We start from the raw sequence: 23,771 nt of genomic DNA, 5'->3' as shown, positions 1-23,771 counted from the left end.
TCTCTGCTGTCCTGAGTGGTCTGAGACTGGAGAGACTGCTCCGGATACCTCAAGCCACTTGCTGAATACTACAAATACTGTCTCCATTGATTCTGGATACTCTCTCAGCCTTGGCTGCTCAAAAAGCGGGGTTCTCCTAACGCATGCACTGAAGGCTGTCAAAGCTATTCTGAGAGCACCATTCAGAATGGCTTTGACAGCCTTAAGTGCATGTGTTGGGAGAACCCAGAAGATCTGTGAAATTGGCCAAAGATGCACATCCTTGCACGAGCTGCACACCAGTTCACCCCTCCAGGCAGTTCCTGCCCCATTTGTGGAAGAGTCTGCAGTTTCATCATTTGATTCATTAGTCACCTCAGAACCCTCTAAACCAGAGTGGAAGCAAGTCATCCTCAATCTTGATGGGCTGCCCATGAAGAAGAGTTTACTAATTTCACTGGGAATCCATTTACCTGAGCTGAGGTTTCTGTTGGATTGAACGGTCAACTTGCATATATGCAAATACATCTACAAAATCCATCTGGAAACAGCAAACATTAATATCAATTGAAAATGTTTTTAAAAGAGAAACGCTTATTTCCCAGTGAATGTTTGTTGATTACAGACAGCAGTTTTGGTGATTTCTCTCACCCATTCATCAATGAAGTTAGTTCAGGGCTGTATGTCATAGTTCTTGGCCACTGAAGAAAGAAACAAATATTTTTGCTCTCTTTGGTTTGTCTTATAAATGACCAGGATACAACTCCAACAACAGATTTAGGTTCTATGTTGTGGCTTGCAATGGCATGAAGTTCTCCTGAAGCTGTAAATTATCATAATTATTCATTAATATGTAAATGAGGACAGATGTTCATTTGAGCAACAGGTGATTGCTGTTTTACTTGCAATGGTGGTAGGAGATTAATATTTGTGCAATTCTTCGTAAGTGATAAGTATGAAAGTAGTTTAAAAAATGAAAGGATGTTTTTTGGGTTGTTTGAATACAGTTAAATAGCTGTTTTTATTTATATCTACAAAATTGTGTACAGAATAAAAATGTACTATGCAACAAAAGTACTATGCATGTTATAACTTCAAACTTAGCATATTCAAAACACAAACACTTTCTATGTGTGTCTGAAATAATTTTGCTGTTCTCTACTCTCCCGACTTCTTCTGTTTGAATTGCCCAAGGTTGAGGCAGATCTATGGCTGGTGAGTCGACCACCTGTGTTTACCAGCCACACGCCCTTTGGAGCACGCTACAGCTTTCAGACTGTCCCTGGGCTCATGCTTCTGACAGGAAGCTGTCTTGAGGCTGGTCGGCAGAGTCCTTTCCCATTGTAAGTGACTGGCTCTGCCCCAAATGGCTTTTATCATGCCTCAAGCTTGCACTGTCAAAGCCACATTCACTGGCCAGCTGTCATTGCAGACAACAACACTGCAGTACACTGTCACAATGTAAGGCTCATGGGAGAAGAGTCCGGCAGCTCATGGACACAGCCAAACAAATAAATATTGCAGATGAAGAAATGATATTTTCTTTGACAACTGAGTATTGTGTTGTATCTCACAATACTATATGGAACAAATTGGAAGCAATGAGCCAGATGGCTCTGATGGGTATCTGGTGGTACTATGGAGAATCACCAGATGAGTGGCTTGTATCAATGTATTTTTCACTTCCATCCCATGCAATGCCATACAGAACTACAAGACGTGCTGCTTTCCATGGGCTTGTGTTTGGGACCAACTACATTCTGCAATGGATACAGCTGAGGGGTAGATATTTTCACTGTCTGTGCTCTCTACAACAAGTGAGGCTTCCTTCCCCTACTTTGACTAAAATTATAAACTAGCCTAATGGCCCCGTAATAAAACAGGCTCAGGCATTTGCTGTTGGCTTGAAAGAATCCTTAATGACTCCAAGGATTACTTCAGTTTAAATGGATGCTCGGAACAGAACTAATTGCTCAGATACAGAGACATCTTAGCAAATAGCCCAGTACTTAACTTGTCTTACTTTGAACTTATATAAACATAACAAATGGGCATGTATGTTGTATTTAGATCAGAGAGTTGAGCGGTCTTATTTCTTCATTGTAATGAAATGCAGACAAATTGCAATATCCCCACCACTTCTCCAATTTCTGAATTTATTTATCGAAGATGGATTAAAAATGTTAACTCTCTTCTTTTGTGATCATATTTCACATCTTCCGAAAAGTGTTTTCTAGTCTGTCTATTCTGCAACATATGGCCTTGTGTGGCCTTCATCCATTGGCGCCTGTACTCTGGAAAGCACTCTTGGAATGGCTTGGGTGTTGGACGGATTGTAAATGTATTCTTAAATCTTCCTGCAATTCATTCATTCTATTAATAACGTTCCAACCTTGAGGCAATCTGATGGCATTCCATCATACACTTTATACTATTTCCAATATCTCTCCACGATCAACAGTTTTTACTTGAGATTTACAATAAGCTTCTGAAAATAACCGAAGTATTCCTAAATTCAGTGCTATAAATCAGCGGATGTTTCAGAAAGCTTCCCTCAGGATTAACGAATGACTTAACTGAAAATATTAAACCTAATATACATTGTCAATCAAGAAATATCCTCTACGGCAAATCCAAAAGCATCAATGCTCCCTTCCCTTAAACCTTGGCAAATGAACTTAGATTAATAGAGCAATTGTATCTGATCCCAACAGTGGAGAGATTTGGAACTTTTTTCTGACAGCGTGAAGTATAAGCAAAAGGAGAAACTAGAAACTGCTGCATCTTCTTACGATGGAGGTGGATGGGTGCTTAAAGCAAGATAAGCTCTGTGGTTAATATCTAGGTATTTAATTTGGTTGGAAGTATTTTCATCCAGGTAGGTAAAGAATATCACATCACATTCCTGCTTTGCCCTACAGATGGTAGAATGGCTTTGAAGTGTTAGAAGGTGAGTTTCGTACTACAGGAGACCCAACCTTTGACCATCTCACATACACAGTATTTTTTCATTGAAATTCTGGTTAACAGAGAGCCCCCAGGAAGCTGGTGGGAGGACATCAGTAATGTTAATGTAATTGAATGTCAAGAATTAGTGATTGTCTTGTTGGAGAAACTCAATGCCTGACAGGTACCAGCCCGTATATGAATATTATCCAGTTCTTATTGTGAGGAGCTGTTGACTGATTTATTTACTGAAGTATTGCAAATGGAATTTACAGGTGTACTTAGTCATAGTTGTTTATGGGAAAACATAGTTCAAATTTCCTACAATAGTACAAACAATGGCTATAGTGAGAATGATGTCAACTTGTGTTTTATCAGAGCTACCTAGAAAAGGTTATTGCCCTTTTCTCTCCTGAAAAGCAAAATCAATATTTAATCGCATAGCACTTAAACCAAAAGCATTAGTTAAATTGGGTTCTCAACAACATGAATCATAGGTTCACTTTTCTGTATCTGGGTATACAGGATTAAGAGATGTGGAATGTATACACAAAACAGAAACTGTCTGATTTTTTTATCCACTTGCCTTGATGAGCCACTGGAAATTGGACACTCCATTATGTGCAGGAGTCCAGCTTGTCTAATTCTCCCATATCTTTCTGAGCCAGCTGACCCGATAGCTACAATACTAGAGTGTTAAAATCTCCCTCATTGTGTTTGGGATCAAAGTGGATGAAAACTGAGTGCAAATACAGTAGCTTAGAACAGTATCTCTATCGATTAGTTAAACTAGTTGAGGTTACTACGTTTCATTTGTGCAATCACCTGTAACACTTCAACAGGGGAGAAGGAGTTTGTATAAATATCCTACCTTCAAAATCCATTTGCCGAAACTGATTTGGAAAAGGATATCATCAGTAGTTCAACTTCAGTGGTTGAAAATTGAAGCACAGGTTTTTGTTGGCAAATTGAAGATACAGTAGTAGCTAGACAATTAAAAGGCTTCTGGTTCCTGTTTTCTTCATGATGGTTGATGAGAAGCACACAAATTTGTGAATGGAAGTTTGAGGGGAGATTTGTATTTGACTGTTTGCACCCATTACTCAATATCCAGCAGAAGATGGTTGTTCAGGCAGGTGTGTGAGCTGTTGCCACTTGGCAGAGCACCGCAGGATAGCTTGTTTCATGAAGTTGACAGCAAAATGAGTTGTGGCTACATCACAGAATCCAGCCTGCCACATGGACTCTGTCTTTACCGCTTGCTGCCTTAGTAAAGCAGCAGGAATGATCAAAGGCTTCACCCATCCTGGACATTCTCTCTTCTCCCCGCTTCCATTCGGCAGAAGATATAAAAGCTGAAAACCATGTACCATCTGCCTCAAGGACAGCTCCTACTCTATTACAAGACCACTAAATAGTTCCCTCATTTGATAAGTTGGACTTCTGACCTCACAATCTGCTTTGTTGTGATCTTGCACATTATTCTTTAACAGCACTGTACTTTTACTGTAGCTGATAAACTTTATTCTGCTTGTTTTACCTTGTTCTACCTCAGTATGCTGTGTAATGATCTAATCTGTATGAACAGTAGGCAAGACAAGTTTTTTTATTGTATCCTGGTACATATGACAATAATAAACCAATTCCAATCAGACACTCAAAGGAGATGTTTTTAATATTATTTCCTATTCATTTACTGCACATTTTCAGGATGGCCTTCATAAAAATTGCATTGTGATTATCTTAAACTGCATTCCTGGAGTGATTTTCAACAAGCAACATAATCTAGTCTATCTCTGGATCAAGAACACTTCTCATTGAATTCCATGCGATAAAAGTGGCCAAGTAAACAATCTTTATGATGGTGCAGTCAGTGTTTTTTCTTTGTTTCTGCATGGCTGAACAGTATAGTGTTGGGGGGAGGGAGATGGGAAAGAGACCATTCTTTTAAGAGAGTAAATGTGAATGATTAAGTGATTAGAGGCAGGAAGAGTTCACATCAGTTGTGTCAATTGTGAGCAGTTTTGGGCCCCTTATCAAAGAAAGAATGTGCTGGCATTGGGGAGGGTCCAGAGGAGGTTTGCAAGAATGATCCTGGGAATGAAAGGGTTAATGTTTGAGTTGCTGTGGACTTGTACTCGCTGGAGTTCAGAAGAATGAGGCAGGGGGATGGGGGTGGGGATCTCATAGAAACCTATCGGATATCTAAAGGCCTAGACAGAGTGGACGTGGAGAGGATGTTTCCTGTAGTGGAGAAGTCTTGGACCAGAGGGCACAGCCTCAAAGTACAAGGATGTCCCTTTAGAATAGAGATCAGGAGGAATCTCTTTAGTTAGAGGGCGGTGGAACTATGGAATTCATTGCCGCAGATAGCTATGGAGGCCAAGTCACTGGGTATATTTAAAGAAAAGGTTGATAGGTTCTGATTAGTAAAAAGGTTAAAGGTTATGGGGCAAAGGCAGGATTGACAGGAATTATAGATCAGCCATAATGAAAAAGCAGAAGATACTCAATGGGCCAAAGAACCTAGTTCTGCTCCTATGTCTTATGGATCACTGGTCCTGATCCAACTATATCTGATTGCATTGTCCGGTTCAGGAAGAATTACTTGCATATATCAAGTCAAGTCAAGTTTATTGTCATTTTGACCATAAGCTGCTGGCACAGTACACAGTAAAAATGAAACAACGTTCCTCCAGGACCATGGTGCTACCTGAAACAACACAAAACTACACTAGACTATGTGAGACAGCACAAGGCTACACTAGACTACGTAAGACAAACATAAAAACTGCACTAGACTACAGACCTGCACAGGACTACATAAAGTGCACAGAACAGTGCAGGGCAGTACAATAATTAATAAATAAGACAATAGGCACAGTAGAGGACAAATTACAATATAATAATAAATGGTGTAGATGTCAGTATTAAGAGCCTGATGGCTAGGGGGAAGAAACTGTTGCACAGTCTGATCATGAGAGCTCGAATGCTTCGGTACCTTTTGCCAGATGGCAGGAGGGAGAAGAGTTTGTATGAGGGGTGCGTGGGGTCCTTCACAATACTGTTAGCTTTGTGGGTGCAGCGTGTGATGTAAATGTCTGTAATAGCGGAAAGAGAGACCCCGATGATCATCTCAGCTGACCTCACTATCCGCTGCAGGGTCTTGTGATCCGAGACGGTGCAATCCCAGAACCAGGCAGTGATGCAGCTGCTCAGGATGCTCTCGATACATCCTCTGTGGAACGTGATGAGGATGGGGGGTGGGAGATGGACTTTTCTCAGCCTTCGCAGAAAGTAGAGATGCCGCTGTCTCCTCATCCCTTTCGGTATCTGATTATGTGCTAAGGGGCAATGTAAGAGATTCCAGTGTCCAATCAGAGAATAGGGTTCTGATTGCAGTTCCCCAGCTTTAGAGGCTGTTCAACATTGTCCAAGATTAGCAGATGTACTGTTGGAGGTTTTGAAGAAATTATGCTCATACAGTGACGCAGGCAGAACTGTGTTTACAGCTGCTGCTGAGAATAACTTGATTATTTAGTTCAGTGTGTGAGGGGAGCATTGTTGCTAGCATTGTCCAGGGACTGCAGAGTCTATTTTTATGTCAAGTGTTTTAGTGTTGTGTGCATGCCAGACTGCAGGAGGAATGCAATGTGACCAAAAATTGTATGGCATCTAAAATACTCTTCAAAAAGAAATTTGCATCCTGTCTTTCAATCACCCAACCAATGTCACCTTCATACTTTGTTTTTAATTAAATCGATAGATGAAAAGTAAATGATTGTGCCTTATGGCAGCAAGCTGTCTTCAACCCAAGTTTAATAATAAAACGTAGTTTAATTGTGTCAATTTTATCAACCATGAAACAGTGCGCAGTTGATTGGTTCTACATGCTGACATCTCTTGTAAATGTTTCAGGCATGAACAACATCAGCTTTAGCAGTGGAAGCTATACATTGTGGCAGGAGATTTAATATTTTTAACAACCATCTTGTTAAAGTTGAAAATAGATAGTACATGTATATCCTCTATTATTCAACCAATGTGCAGTTCTCATGTGCCCAAAGTGTTGCGGCTTGTATACTAATAAGGCTGCTGTCCTGACTCTGGTATTGGGGAAGTATGCAAACAAGTTCTGATCAAACATTGACAACTATTCCACTGGTTGAAACCTCTCCAGATGTAGATGATGCAACCTTTGTTCTCTCAATTTTATTTCATCCCATTTGTTTGTATAGACATTAATCCTTGCCCAAAAATAGTTTAATGGGTGCCTTTTGCCCACAAGTGACTATTGTATGACGTTTGGGGACCGCTTCGTTAAACACCTCCACTCCATCCACCAAAAACGGTGACCCAACATTTTAATTTTGATTCCCATTCCTGTTCCAACCTGTCAGTCCATGGCTCCCTCTTTTGCCATGATGAGACTACCCTCAGGGTGCAGGAACAGCACCTTATATTCTGTCTGGGTAGCCTCCAACCTGATGGCGTGAATATTGATTTCTCCTTCTGATAGAAAAAAAAATGTCCCTCTTCTTCTATTTCCCACTCTGGCCTCTTACCACTTCTCACCTGACTATCACCTTCTCCTGGTGCCCTTCCTCCTTCCCTTTCTCCTATGGTCCACTCTCCTCTCCTGTCAGACTCCTTCATCTCCGACTCTTTACCTTTCCCGCCACCTGCCTTCATCTATCGCCTTCTTCCCCTCCCCCTCACCTTTTTATTCAGGCATCTTCCCCCTTCCTTTCCAGTCCTGAAGAAGGGCCTCTGCATGAAACATCGACTCTTTGTTCATTGCCATAGATGCTGCCTGACCTGCTGAGTTCCTCCAGCATTTTGTGTGTGTTGCTTTGGATTTCCAGCACCTGCAGAATTTTTTGTGTTTACTATTGTATGCTTTTCAATAGTATCAGTGGTCTAACTGCTTGAGAGCATGGGAATGGAGAGCATCAGAGTTGAATGTAGCACTATCCTCAAACATCTCTGATTTCCTTTATTTCATCTTGGTGGATTTGCCTTTAGCTTTAACCCAACCACACAAGGAGTTCAGTTGGACAAGCAGCATCTGTAGAAGGAAACACATTGTTGATCATTCAGATTGAAACTCTTCAACATGCCTTTAGCTATTTAGGCCCAAACGTTTCCTCTCAAACGTCACCAACCCACATTAAGATACTAATAAAACTCACCACTTTAGCCAAGCGTGTTGTCACTTCTCTTGGAATCTTTTAGTATAGCTTGGAGCCAAATCATGTCTGATAGCAGTTCTATGGAATGCCTTGGCATTTTATTACATGATAAGAGCTATATAAATGCAACTTTTGTGAATTTATCAAAGTCTATGATCATTTCCAGGAATACCGGAGTTAAATTGAATATCTGAGGTTTCATTATGATTGAATTGTAGCATGTAGTTGAGAACCTGATACTCACCTATCCATTGGAAAATAACTTCAGCCAAAGGAAGAATAAATATCTCGTATTCAAAGGAAGAGAAATTGGAGTGGATAATACAGTCTGCTCTCCTTTAACAAGATTAAGAATGGTCCTTTGTCCATGTTTTTGCTTAGTTTCCATATACCTTTGTGGCCAGATTTCTTTTTATACAAGTGCTGTAAGTTCTAGCCTTGAATAAGCTCAATAACTGGTTGTCCTCAGCTCTTTGAAGCAGTGATTTGCAAAGAATGATATCTTTCTGTGCAGCAAAATTTCTCCTCCCCACTGTCCCCAAATTTTATTTGAAGCCTCTCAGAGGAAATGGCCTTTCAGGATCAATCTCTCAAGATTCTTTGATTCATCAATTAGATCAGCTCTCATTCTTCTCAAGTCCAGATTTGGTCCATCCAGCACAATATCTCCAGCTGAAATTTGCAACAGAAAACATTTACATTCATGATAATTCATATATGACTGCGGCAAACATAAAAAGAAACCATAGCTTTTGATTTGATTGTTGAATCATATCTCTGCTTTTGATAATCAGTGCATTGGCATTTCAATATTACTACATTTCATCTCACAATTAGATTCTTATTTTCTTGATAGATTAATGGCTGCTGTAAATTGACCCAATTTTAGGTGAGTCCCAGGACGATAAGTGGGCAATCACTGCCAATATGTAGGGGAGCAGTTTCCTGGGGAATAAGAGGGGACTGTCGAGAATGCTCTGAAAGCTGGCATCAAATCAATGGGCAGAATTGTGTCATTCTATGTTGTAAGACAAAAAAAAATTAAAATAAGAGATATGTGACGTACTAATTTTCCTTGGCTAAATATTATACCTTATAATGTTGAAATTTATTTGTCAGTTACAGTATATGGCCAATTTGTAAGTTCATTATTCATTTTTGATAACCCCTTCATTTCTGATAAATGTCCTCATTTGATGCCACATACAAATTTAGTGGCATTTCCAATTTTTGTTTGTTATCGATATTTATTTTGAATAAATATTAATTGAGTTTTGATATTTATGGGATCCTACTCTCCACTGCCTGAATAGTTGTACTTTGTTGATTTATCGTTTGTTTCCTGCCGTCTGTCTTTAAAACTAGCTTGCTGTTCAATACACACATTCTTTTTCTCTCTCTCCTTTTTCTCTTTTTCTCCCTCTGACTATACACCTTGCCCATCCTCTGGGTTTTCCTCCCTCCCCCTTTTCTTTCTTCCCGGACCTCCTGTCCCATGATCCTCTCATATCCCCTTTTGCCAATCACCTGTCCAGCTCTTGGCTCTATCCCTCCCCCTCCTGTCTTCTCCTATCATTTCGGATCTCCCCCTCCCCCTCCAACTTTCAAATCCCTTACTCACTCTTCCTTCAGTTCGTCCTGACGAAGGGTCTCGGCCTGAAACGTCAACTGTACCTCTTCCTAGAGATGCTGCCTGGCCTGCTGCGTTCACCAGCAGCTTTGATGTGTGTTGCTGTTCATCATCTCTGTCTCAACCTGATACAGTATACTGGCTATCCCTTTGCCTCCATGGATGCTGCCTGGCTTGTAGGGTTCCTTCAGCATTTTTCATTTTGCTCCCTTTTTATCATGCTGTTAGTGCCTGCTTGCATTTGTGTTGACATGGGAGACACTGGGACCTGTTGGAAATTTAGATAAATTGAATCTGCTGTTTACTTTTCTTTCTGCTATCAAGGAATTCAGCAGGGTTGGTCATGCAAAGTTTTAAAATTCTATTGCGTTTCTGGCTCCAAGCTTTTTTTTTCCCCTCCGTGGTACATACCCATAATTTTCTCTCCCTGGATGTTGGCATTCCACACATCCTTTTACGATGCCTGCTGATATATTTTGTGAACTAGCATGTGGTTCACTTGCAAAGTCAGTGCTTCAGAGGTCTGCGGAATAGTGGCGGTTATTGATGAGGACAACGACCTTGCAGGAGAGGTGTCTCAGGAAGCTCAGAGTCTGAGTAACACCACTTGTGAAGAATGAATGATAATCCATTTAGACCTTTTCTACTACCCACACAAAAATAATCTCTAAACTCCTTTGTTTTTATTTTGTGTAGTTTTATGTTTTGAAGTTACAAAAAACACAACCGTGGTGACAAGTAAGTTTTAAATGAACCTAAGATGACTACCTAACTGTTGAAGACAGAAAATGGCATAAACAGTGAGTACAGGGTGATGCAAATCATAAATTTAAAAAAAAGCTGAAATGGCTGGCTATATTGGAAAGGCAGATTGTACAAGAGATAACAGGAATATGTATACTGAGCAAATTGAGCTGTATTTTGAAGCAAATGAAATAGCCAATGAAAAGTGAATGCCAATTTTGATAAGTGCAGTGGATTTAAAGGCATACAATTTGCTTAGAAGTTTGACTGCTCCAACCAAACCAGCAAAAATGAGCTTTGCTGATATTGTGAAAGTAATGCAGGAACATTTATAGCCAAAACCATTTTTGATTGTAGAGTGCTTTAGGTTTCATAAGTGGAGTCAATATGAAGGAGAGTCCATTTCAGTGAATGTGGCTGAATTGAAGAGATTGCCTGAGCATTATATTGCCTGAGCATTCAGCGATGAGCATAATGATGCTGTGAGAGATATAGTTTGCAGAATCTTAGAAGAAAACATTCAAAAACTGATCTAACTGAAGCACAACTTACATTTAAAAGAGCAGTTGAAATCGCTGCATCAATGGAAATAACAGTCAGGCACAATTGAGTTGCAGTCAGGAATGAAAGTGAGTGTGAACAAAATTGCAATGTCTGAACAGAAACCAGCCTGGCCAAACAAATTGTGTTACCATTGTGGCAGGGGCTCACATACACCAGACCAATGCAAGTTTAAAGGTGAAACTTGCAGAAAATGCACAAAGTAGGATACATCTAAAGAGCATGCCGTGTAGACAAAATCAATGAACCACACAGGGAAGAGAAAAAGATTAAAAAGTCAAGATGAATTTTCAGAAAGAGGACTAATCTGCAGGCTGTTGATGAGGTATCTGATCATGATGAGTGTGACACAGGACTGGTGGTCTTGGGATTTAAAATGTGAAAACTAACAATAGGCAAGCAATAACAGCAAATTAAGCGAACACAGAATGAATTTGAATGGCATTTCAAAGATACTGAAATGAAGCCTGCAGATATCTATCCATGCTGGAGAAAGTATAACTCCTGTGGGAATGATGTTTGTAACAATGAAACTCAACAAACAAACCAAAAACTGGGGGAGGGGCAGCATTGTGGGGACTTGATTGGCTGAGACAACGACAACTACAACTTGATTGGAGATCCATCCACCATTTTCATGCCACATCCCCTGCAAAATAGCCAACTGAAAGTGAATGAAGGAAGTTACTGGATGATGCTACAGCAGTGTTCATGGATGACATTGGAAACTCAAGGGTAACATAGTGTTAAAATAAAGTGCTAAGTTCTGCAAAGCCTATCCAGTTACTCAAACCATCCGTGATAAAGTAGTCAGTGAGCTAGATCACATAGCTGCTGAAGGAATTCTTTCCAAGGTTGAGTGGAGCCCATGGGCGATGCCAGTAGTCCCAGTAGCCAAGAAGAATGCACCTGTCAGGACCTGTGGTGATTTTAAGGTCACCATCAAGACAGTACTCAAAGTAGATCAATATCCTCTGTCCAGGATAGAGGATATCTTCACAAACCTTTTGGGAGGGAAACACTTCAGCAAAGTGGACTTAGCTGAGGCCAACCTACAGGTGGAGATGGAAGAAGAGTCCAAAGTGTTTCTCACCATAAGCACTCACAAAGGGCTTTATCGCTATAACAGGCTTATTTTTGGAGGAGCATCTGCATCTGCTGTCTGGCAGAAAGCTAATGACCAGGTGCCATAAGGCTGGCTAGACACACAGTGTTACCTGGGTGACATCATTATTACCGATAAGGATGACAAGGAACATTTCTGAAATCTCAAGACTGTGTTAAAAAGATTAGAAGGTTATAGGCTCACAGCATGACACAAGTGTGAATTCTTTAACCGAGTATTATTTACTGCAGCCACACCATCAATGCATGATTCAAGAAGTATGCTGTTAAAATTCAAGCAGTAGTGGATGTCCCAAGGCCAAAGAATGTGTTAAAGTTATGGTCCTTTTTAGGATTTGTCGATTACTATAACAAGTTCCTGCCAAACCTGGCTACTATGCTTCACCCGTTGAACTCATTACTACAGATTGGGATGAAATGGCAATGGACAAAGCAGTGTGAGGTGGCTTTCCCAAAGGTAAAGGAATTGGTGATGTCAGACACTGTACTCACATATTATGATGCACATCATCCAGCGAAGCTTGCCATGCACTGCTTGGGTTGTCAACACGTCTAGAAGAAAGGTGTCTCGAGCTGCCAGAACCACTTCCTGCAGTCCCAGAGTCAACTCTTACAATCACCATGGAGGATGCCCCAGAAGCTGAGATTGTTTAAAGTCCTCGATGTTATTGAAGATAGTCATTCCCTGATATTTACCAGTCTATGCCTGGAAGTTGTCCAGTTGTTGCAGCATGTGAGCATGAGTCATTTTAACATATGTGCAATTGCAGATGGAATTGAGCAATGTGCAATCAGCTGTGAACATCCCATTTCATGCATTTTGATGAAAAGCTCATTGACAAAGCAGTGGACGATGTCTGGCTGTAGAAAGGTACCTCTTCGTCTGGTTCTTTTAAGAATTTAATTTCAAACTGAGGGAAGTGCTCCTGCCTCATTTTATCTCAGCCATTTGGGAATCAAGTGATCAACTACTCATGGTGGTGGTCACTCATTCTCCTTGATGTCTGCTACCCTTCATGTAAGTTTATAAACAGAACAGTTAAACCAGAAACCCAGCCTTAATATCCCTAAGGCTGGAGCACTTTGCTGAATGGGCCAGTTCCTGGAAAGATCAAATAAACAAAGTAACATCAATGGTGTAGAATCTTGATGCTCTAAATCAGGGGTTCCCAACCTTTTTTATATGATGGACCCCTGTCATTAACCGAAGCAGCCATTGGTTTGGGAACCCCTTCCCTGAGTTCTTCTGATTTATGTTCCCAGTCTCACAAGATAATGCAGAGATATATTTGTACTCAGTGGACGTTTAAAAAAAAGGATCCAGTGCTTTCCCAGTGTATATATAACAAACAAACTTTCTCGGGCTTCTAGCCGGGTACAGGTATCAATTTTAACCAACATTTCAATGACAATCCCTGCCACTTTCATCAGGAAAGATGTCTGAGCACATCTGGTCTAGTGGTATTTATACCCTGTCATCCAATGAGGAGGGACAGACGACGGGGGTATAAATACCACCGGACTAGACTTGCCCTATCATCCCTGATGAAGGTGGGCGAGTTTGTCATTGAAACATCGGTTAAAATCGATACCTGTACCTGGTTGGAAGCCCAAGAAGAGTTTATTTGTCATTGGAAGTAGATTTGCATAGAACATATTTGTGATATTATTAATAGTACATCAAACTTTCTGTGGTCTGAGCTGTGTAACAACATTTTTGAAAAACATAATCTGATATAATGTACAAAGCCAAAGCAGTGCATGCACATCATATGTTAAAAGGAAGGTCTCTTCTGCTTTTACGAGCTTCCCTGTTGCTTTAGGGTACATGGATCTTCGTTGGACAATGGATCATTGCATTGTCACACGAAACTAATTACACTCCATGACTGCTTTAACAATGGCCTTACCTTTCACTACAGGTCCTTTTGTTTTTTAGTTGTTTTGCTCCCTCACCGAAGATGGTGCTCGCCGCTGAAATGCTGTGCTGATAAATGTGGACTGAGCTTTTATTGCTACTTAACTGTTCTTGCCCCTGCCTGACCCCTACTACCCATGCGAAGCAGCAAGAGCGATCTGTAAGATTTAGGTAACATTTCATTTGTGCTTATTCATGTGCTTCAGATTAATATCATTGTTCACCATATTCCAAATGACTGATTAAATTTTACTGTTGTATTAAGTTCAACATCACTACATGTTAAATATATTTGGCACAGTTGTTTGATTTAGAGAATCGGGTATTTTTCCTGCACTGTGAGTTTGAGAGTCCACACAGACCAGCAGTGTGAGATTACCTCTTCAGCTGGACATCTCATCTGTAGGAAATTGCTGATTTCTGTGAAATTGCTACATGGCTCAGCCAGTGCAGACTACTCACACAAATACTCTGTGTGCAATGTAACAAGAGATTCATGTTTACTGAGGTAAGTAAATGGCATTTTCTAATGAGCACAAGCAAGAGAATTTGCAAATGTAGTTTACAAAAAAATCTAGCTGTGTTGTATCTTTTTTCATGGCATAATCTGGAAAAACTAATTACTTTTTCATCTATATCAGCAAGTCTTGGTGGAAGTGAGTGAGCCTTGACAGAATTGTCAGAGAGAGGGAGCAAACCATTGGTCAATGGGGTAATTAAAAGACTGTTTCCAAGTCTAGTCAAAGCCAAATTAACATACCTAGACATCAAACAGCTGATCCTTTCATTAGTTCTGTTAAACATTCCTTTTCATCCTGGTGTTATAGTTGGTGAATAATGTATCTATCTATAGATATACTGGGTGGCCACTTTATTAGGTACTGTACATCTGTTCACCTGCATGATACTGCAAATATTTAATCAACCAATCATGGGCAGCAGCTCAATGCATAAAAGCATGCAGACATGGTCAAGAGGTTCAGTCATTGTTCAGACCAAACATCAGAATGGGGACAAAATGTGAAAGTAACTTTGACAATGGAGGGATTCTTGGTACCAGACTGGATGGTTTGAGTATCTCAGAAACTGCTTTTCTCCTGGGATTTTCATGCACAACAGTCTCACAAGTTTATAGAGAACAGTGGGAAAAGCAATAAACTTCCAGTGAGCAGAAGTTCTGTGGGCAAAGACACCTTGTTAATGAGAGAGGTGTAAAGGAGAATGGCCAGACGGCTTCAAGCTGACAAGAAGGAGACAGTAACTCAAATAACCATGTGTTACAACAGTGGTGTGCAGAAGAGCATCTCTGAATACACAACATGTCAAACCTTGAAGTGGTTGGGCTACAACAGCAGGAGACGATGGAATACAGAAATTCACTCTGTGGCTACTTTATTAGTTATCTCCTGCACCTAATAAAGTGGCCACTGAGCGCATGTTATGGTGGGACAATGGTGCAGCAGTTACTGCGCCAGCTCCAGCAACACAGTTCTATTCTGATTTTGGGTGCTGTGTGTATGGAATTTGCACATTCTCGCCATGACTGCTTGGATGTCCCATAATTCCCTTCTATTTCCTGAAATCGTGCTGGTTGCCTGTTTTGAAATTACCCTGATGCAGATGACAGAATCATGGGGAAGTTGATGGACATGTGAGGGAAATAAGATGACATTAATATGAGAACTGAGGCTCAGTGGGCCAAATGATCCTCTTTGATGCCATCATAAAATCATGAGAATATAATCTAAATCCTGAGTTTTAGGGTCACACGTGTACTTTGGTGACATCACCAGTAAATGCAAACTAAAGATTTGGAGAGGAAAGATAAAGGACATACCTTTTTTGTTGACAATTGAATACCAATAAACTGTTAATATGGATCAAATGCGTTTTGGTTATGCAGAAGCAAGCAACTTCAAATTGAACTTAAAGTTTTCCCCCTTAAATCGTTCAGCTGCCAATTGACAGCAGTGAACCTAGACATTCTGGAATAAGCAAATGAATCAAGGTTTGAGATTTTTGTTGTCTATGTGATAGTTATATAGCCAAGATTACTTTGTAAAGCAGTTCCTTACATCTATAATAAGTGGGTACTACACTGCGAATTATTAGATGGTATAATTTCAATGTTCAGAAAGGGCTGAACTATTGACCTTGGAGCTGGCATTGAACATAGTCTTGGTATCAACAAAGTACCTCAATTTTGCAAATTTTGTTCTTTTTCAAAAACAATAATTTATTTGTTTTAACCTTTCTGTATTTCAAGTCTAGTCTCAAAAGGTTTTACTACCCTGAAATAGTTTTGAACTGGCGCCAGGATGGTGTGTTGCCTCGCAGGTGCTAGGTTCCAGAATGCCCCAGAGTGGCTGCAGAAGATTCTCTGGAGGAAGGGTGAGCAGCCAGAGGTCGTGGTGCACATTGGCACCAATAAAATTGGTAGAAAGGGGAAAGCAGTCCTGTACAGAGTGTAGGGCATTCGGGAAGAGACTGAAGAGCAGGACCTCCAAGGTAGTAATCTCTGGACTGCTCCCAGTAGTATGTGCTAGTCAGGGCAGGAATAGGATGATTGTACAGATGAATGAGTGGCTGAAAAAGTGGTGCAAGGTTTCAGATTTCTGTATCATTGGGAACTCTTTGGGGAAGGTAAGACCTGTACAAAGAGGATGGGTTACACCTGAACACAAAGGGAACCAATATCCTTGTGGGCGGGTTTGTTAGAGCTGTTAGGGAGGGTGTAAACTAATTAGGAAGCAGGATGGGAATCAAAGTAATATGGCTGAAGATGAGGCAGTTGGTATACAAGTCGATGCAGTATGTAATGAGACTGTGAGGAAGTCTCATTACTTCAATAGTCATGGCAGATGATTGTGTGAAATTGCAGTCAGGGATAAGTTAAGGTGTAACATGGGGGCAAAATTGAAAAGGGTGATGAATACAGGACTGATGGTGTTATATTTGAATGCAAGCAATGTACAGAATAAGGAAGATAATTTGGTGACACAGTTAGAGATTGTCACATATGATGTGGACATCATGGAGTCATGGCTGGAAAAAAGATCATAATTGGGATTTTAACAACCAAGGATACACATTGTATTGAGGGGATGGGATGACTGTTGGTTAAAAAAAAAATCTAATCCTCAGAAAGAAGTGGCATAGGATCAGAAGATGTACAATCAGTGTCGGTAGAGTGAAGAAACTACAAGGGTAACAACTCTGAAGAGAATTATATACAGGTCTCCAAACTTAGCCAGGATGTGGGATATAAATTACATCAGGAGATAGAAAAGGCATGTAAAATGGCAATGTTACAATAGTCATGGGAGATTCCGATATGCTGATGCATTAGGAAAATCAGGTTAGACTCCCCCAAGAGAGGGAATTTGTAGAATGCCTGTGAGATGGCTTCTTGTGGTTGAGCCCACTGGTGCAAGGCAATTTTGGGTTGGGTGTTGTGTGATGAACTAGATTTGATTAGAGAGCTTAAGGTAAATGAACCCTTAAGAGACAGTGATTGTAATATGAGAGAATACACATTGCAGTTTGAGAGGGAGAAGATAAAGTCAGATGTATCAGTATTACAGTAGGAATTACAGAGGCATGAGAGAGGAGATGGCCAAAGTTGATTGGAAGGGAACAGTAACAGGGATGATGGCAGAATAGCAATAGCTGTTGTTTCTGGGAGCATTTCCGAAGGTACAAGGTTGATAGGTCTCAAAAATGGAGATATTCTAAAGGGATGATGGGGCAACCATGGCTGACAAGAGATATCAAAGACAATATAAAAGCAAAAGAGAGGGCATATAATATAACAAAAAATAGTGTTAAGTTAGAGGATTGGGAAGCTTTTAAAAACCAACAAAAGGCAACTAAAGAGCCATAAAGAGAGAAAAGATTAAATATAAAGGAATCCATATTTTGTATAAAAGAGGATACTAAAAGAATTTCAGATCTATAAAGAGTAAAAGAGAGGTCAGAGTGGATATCAGACCACTGGAAAATGACGCTAGAGAGGTAGCAATGGGGAACAAAGAAATGGCTGACAAACTTTATCAGATTATTAAGTCATTCTTCACTATGGAAGACACTAGCAGTATGCCAGAAATTAGAGTGTGTCAGAGGGTAGAAGTGAGTATAGTTGCTATTACTAAGGAGATACTACTTGGAAAGCTGAAAGGCCTGAAGGTAGATAAGACACCTGGGCCAGATGCTCTACACCCCAGGGTTCAGAAGGACTTAGCTGAAGAGATTGTGGAGGCATTGGTAATGATCTTTTAAGATTACTAGATTCTGGAATGGTTCTGGAGGAATGGAAAATTGCATATTTCCCTCCACTCTTAAGAAGGAAGGGAGGGAGAATAAAGGAAATTATAGGCCAGGTTACCTGAATTCAATGATTGGGAAGATGTTGGAGTCCATTATTAAGGATGAGGTTTCAGGGTACTTGAAAGCACATGATAAAGTAGGCCAAAATCAGTACGGTTCCCTCAAGGGGAAATGTTGCCTGACAAATCTGTTGGAATTCTTTGAGGAATTAACAGGCAGGATGGACAAAAGAGATTCAATGGATGTTGTTTATTTGGATTTTCAGAAGGTCTTTGACAAGTTGCCACACATGATGCTGCTAACAAGATAAGAGCCAATTGTATTACGGGAAAACTACTAGCATGCATAGAAGATTGGCTGACTGGCAGGAGGAAAAGTATGGGAATAAAGGGGCTTTTTCTGCTTGGTTACCAGTGACTTGTGGTCTGTTTTGGGAACACTTTTTAAGTTATATGTCACTGACTTGGATGACAGATTTGATGGCTTTGTGACTTAAGTTTGTAGACAATACAAAGAAAGGTAGAGGGGTAGATAGTGTTGAGGAAGCAGAGAATCTGCAGAAGGACGTAGACAGATTGGTAGAATGGGCAAAGAAGTGACAGATGGAACATTGTGCAGGAAAGTGTATGGTCATGCACTTTGGTGAAAGGAATAAAGGAGAAGACTATTTTCTAAATGGAAAAAATTCAAAAACACAAAGTTGAGGCTTGAGAGTCCTTGTGCAGGATTTCCTAAAGGTAACTTGCAAGTTGATTTGGTGGTAAGGAAGCCACAAGCAAAGTTATCATTCATTTCAAGAGGACTAGAATCTTAAAGCAAGGATGTAATGCCTAAGGCATTGGTCAGACCACATTTGGAATATTGTGAGCAGTTTTGGGTCCCTTATCCAAGAAAATATGTGCTGGCATTGGAGAGGGTTCAAAGGAGGTTCACGTGAATTATTCCAGGAATGAAAGGGATATTGTATGAGGAGAGCTTGATGGCTCGGGGCCTGTACTCACTGGAGTTTCGAAAAATGAGGGTGATGTCATTGAAACCTATTGAATATTGAAAGGCCTAGATAGGGTAGATGTGGAGAGGATGTTTTCTATAGTGGGATCAGCCATAGAATAGAAGGATGTCCCTTTTGAACAGAGATGACGAGGAATTTCCTTAGCCAGAGAGTAGTGAATCTGTGTTACTCATCGCCACAGACAGCTGGGAGGCCAAATCATTGAGTATATTTAAAGCAGTGGTTGATAAGATTTTGATTAATTTGGGCATTGCAAGTTACAGGGCGAAGGCAGGAGAATGGGGAGAAGGATAATAAATCAGCCATGATAGAATGGCGGAGCAGACTCGATGAGCTGAACAGCCTAATTCTGCTCCTGCGTCTTATGGTCTTATGGTCTGCTGTTAGAATGCAAAAAATGGCAGTGGACATCCATCAAAATCCCAGTTTAATTTTGTTTTTTTTTGGTTATGCTTAGAGTCAAGACATAGAAAATTTAAATTACTGACAACCTGCAAATTATCTTTCTTGAAGAGTCCATCAAATAGCAATTTTATTCTAATTGGCCATACAGTGTCTCTCCCTATTCCTCTTCCTCTCCCTCCCCCTCCCCCCCATCCCTGTGTGTGTGCGTGTGTGTGTGTGTGTCTCTCTCTCTCTCTCTCTCTCTCTCTCTCTCTCTCTCTCTCTCTCTCTCTCTCTCTCTCTCTCTCTCTCTCTCTTTCTCTCTTTCTTTCTTTCACTCTCTCTCTCTTTCTGTCTCCTATCTAGATTTCAGACTAACAACAGTTTGGCAAATCCTCCAATCCCTGGAATCTTTACCCTTGGTACAAATGAGTGGTTCCAGTTTTGGATTCATTTCCTCTTGGAAACCTACTCCAAACACTCTCACATGCCTGCTGCACTATGGAGGCTGTTTCAGTGTAAGTGGGGGCTGCTGAACTCATAGAACGGCTTTTGGAGCAAGTGACTAGCGCATGCACACGCACACACAGACCCACTATCAATTTGATATTTGCAGATAGTAATGTTGAAGAAAAGAAATCAATATTTATTTAAACATTTGAAGCAGTGAAACATGCATCAATACAAACATAAATCTCTAAAAAAAAATGAAGAAATTAAAAATAAATAAAAATAAACCTAAAAATGCCAGAAATCTGAAACAAAAACGGATCCTAGAAATACATATCCGATGGGTGTTTCCTGACCTGAAATATTTCCTTAACGTATTTGCTGCCTTACCCATTGTTTCCAGCATTTTCAGAAACAGCAATGAAAACTTTTATGGAGAGGCTGGTATTATTACTTAATGTGAATTCGAATATTGTGCTTGTATAGACTCTTTGAGGAGGATTCCTTGACAAAGAGCTGCTAGCTGGTGGACGATCCTTTGGGGCACATAGAGCAAATGGGAGCATAGGGGAACCTTTGATGTTCACAGGAGTGAATATCTGCAAGAAAATGAATATGCTGACACGTATGTACAAACGTACTTTGATAATGAATTTACTTTCAACTTCAATTGCTCACCCAGGAATATTTTAAATATGGTGAAGTTTCTGACTTCATCTACTTCAGGTAGTGAGTTCCAAGTTCTCACCACTCATTGAGTAAAACAATGTCTCTTCTGCTCAAATTATTCAAAATCTTAATATACATTTGTATACCACTTAGGAGAATACTATCCTCAGAGCAGGTAGACTCTGACTTGGCACATAGGGACGAAAGAATTGAAAATGATTACGATAATCAAGATGAATTTTCTTTTATTTGAATTTATTCTTGTTTATGATGTATAATTGTACTTGCTTGAATGGACATGTTAGTGTCAATGGTTTAACAAAAAAAAAGTCATGGCTTTCTAGTTTTCATTAATACAATTAATGGTGAAGATGAGCCAACATAATCTTTATAAAAGATGACGTAAAATTTATAAAAGAAAGCCTGTTGCATAATGCATTAATATCAGTTTTGGGTAAAAAGAAAATATACATTTCTTAAGCCTTGACAATGAAAGTAAAAATGGAAGGAAGACTTTAGATAATTCCCATGTATCACAGGCAGCTTAACATGTTGAAAATCTTCCTGACTCTGGCATTGAATGATATTCAATGGCTTCTGAGCACCAGCATTTCTACATGAAGAAGAAGCTGAACCTGCTTACTTGAACAGTTCGATATATCAAGGTGACAAGAAGAATGTATACTCAAGGACAAAATTTGTGGTAAATTAAGATTATCAATGACTTCCATACTACCAGCCTGGTTAACATTTCAAAGTCCTTCTCCTGAACATCTTGCAACCTGTGTCTGAAGTGGAGGAGTTGTTCCATAGATTATTGGCTCCTCTGTCATAATCTCAGGGCAAAGGTAGAAGATGTGGTGGCACAATCGTTTACGGTAGGACTGGGAGTATAAGATTTTGACTGCTTGTGAAGTCTAAAGACATCAGGCTAGAAAACCTTCCATCAATAGCCATTTGTTCTTCTCTGTCAGTACTCCTCCACATTTGGACAGAAGTAGCACTGAGCTGCAAGGGTATGCTCTGGATAAGAGAAATTCGATGGCTCAGGAGCAAGGCCACTAAACAATATGCCTTTCTCCTGAAAGGCATTGTTGCCAACCAGGACTCACAGACTGAACTAACTTGAGACATTCCCCTACCTGGACTCACACTGCAGTCTTTTTCACACAGAGGGTTGTGGATCCGTGGAATGCTCTGCCTCAGAAGGCAGTGGAGGCCAGTTCTCTGGATTCTTTCAAGAAAGAGTTAGATAGAGCTCTTAAAGATAGCGGAGTCAAGGGATATGGGGAGAAGACAGGACCAGGGTACTGATTGTGGATGATCAGCCATGATCACAGTGAATGGCAGTGCTGGCTTGAAGGGCCGAATGGCCCACTCCTGCACCTATTGTCCATTGTTAATCAAAATATCAAACAAGTCTGTAAAGCTTGAAATTCACAGTAAAATCTGCCAGTGGCCCTGTATAGGGCAGACATATTATTATATTCTGCTGCCATAAGGGAATACTGGTACAGCCATTATAAAGCATCAGGTGTGTGAGCAGCTGTCCTTTCCACAGCTGTGCAGCGTAGCCATTCATCATTTCAGGGGACCTGAATATTGTGGCATGTTGACTGGCACCCTGACTGACATCGGATGGTCTGCAGAGGTCTTGAGTGAATTGGTGTGAAAATTGCTGCACTGGACATGGGAGTAGCCATCCTGCTTCTCATCCTGAGATTAGGAGATATTGGCCAAATGTAAATGCAGTTGAAATGCTTGAGCCTGATTGCTCATACAGATAGTGATGGGTCACTTGGTCCTTTATTGCTGTTGACTTAATCTACACAGTATTTCCTTCTAACATAGAAGGAGACTGATTTAGCCCATAATTCTTTGCCAGCTCACAAGCAATCCAACCATTTGAAATAGATCTCCCCCAGCAAAGATGCAAGGAAGGTCGTGTCCCTGTAACTGGTGCAAGAATTAACGTTTACTGTTTGCTGCACATACCACCTCTTTGTAGCGTATCTGCAGTCCAATACCGCAATTTTGTAAGGTGATTGTGCAATTTGTGCTTGGCCAAGAACATCAGACACGCAAACCAAAAGTTGAATATGTGACATCCATTCTGTAATGTGCTGACTATGCTTAGCTATTGATTTTAACCCACAGCTCAATCTTACTGCACATAAAAAAAATGTGATTATATTTATAGATTGTCATCTTTACTTACTGTCTAGCCATTGTTATATCTGAGATGTAATAAAAAGATAGTTACTGCTGAGAATTTAGGCTGTAAACTCAGAGATCTCATTCCATCCTCCTTACCTTTGCTTCAATTTAATAGGCAGTATTAATCTGTTGGCTAGACTCGATAGATTACTTTTCCATTGAATGGATTGGTACCAGGCGTGCTGACGCTGAGTACATCATTGACTAATGTTATTTAACATGTTTTTCTAAATCTACTTTTTTTTCATTATGGTATTTTAAACTCCTGGAGCTTGCTCTTGCAAATAACATGAATTTTAATCAATAATTACTTTCACAGTTTTCCCAGCTATAACTAAATCAATAGCTTAAGTAAGTGGATGGTAGACTGGCTGTGTTGACTCAGATCCTCACTTTGGAAGCTGCAGCAGAATTGTGTCTTAACTTGGCAGCAACTGTATCCTTCTCTGAAGTGGTGGAACCAACGCGTAGAGATATGAATAACTTTTAATTCCTTTGGCAAGCATGTTGCTGTTTTAATGAGAACTTTCCACTGCCAGCCCCTTCTCTCCCTCTCCACTCCAATTAGTGATGTATTTGAAGTCCCCTTGTCATTAGTGAAGCATTACCACTCTGTTC

The sequence above is a fragment of the Mobula birostris genome, chromosome 20 (genome assembly GCF_030028105.1).
Source record: "Mobula birostris isolate sMobBir1 chromosome 20, sMobBir1.hap1, whole genome shotgun sequence".
In the NCBI taxonomy this organism is placed as follows: Eukaryota; Metazoa; Chordata; class Chondrichthyes; order Myliobatiformes; family Myliobatidae; genus Mobula; species Mobula birostris.
Note: the sequence above shows the minus strand (reverse complement) of the source record.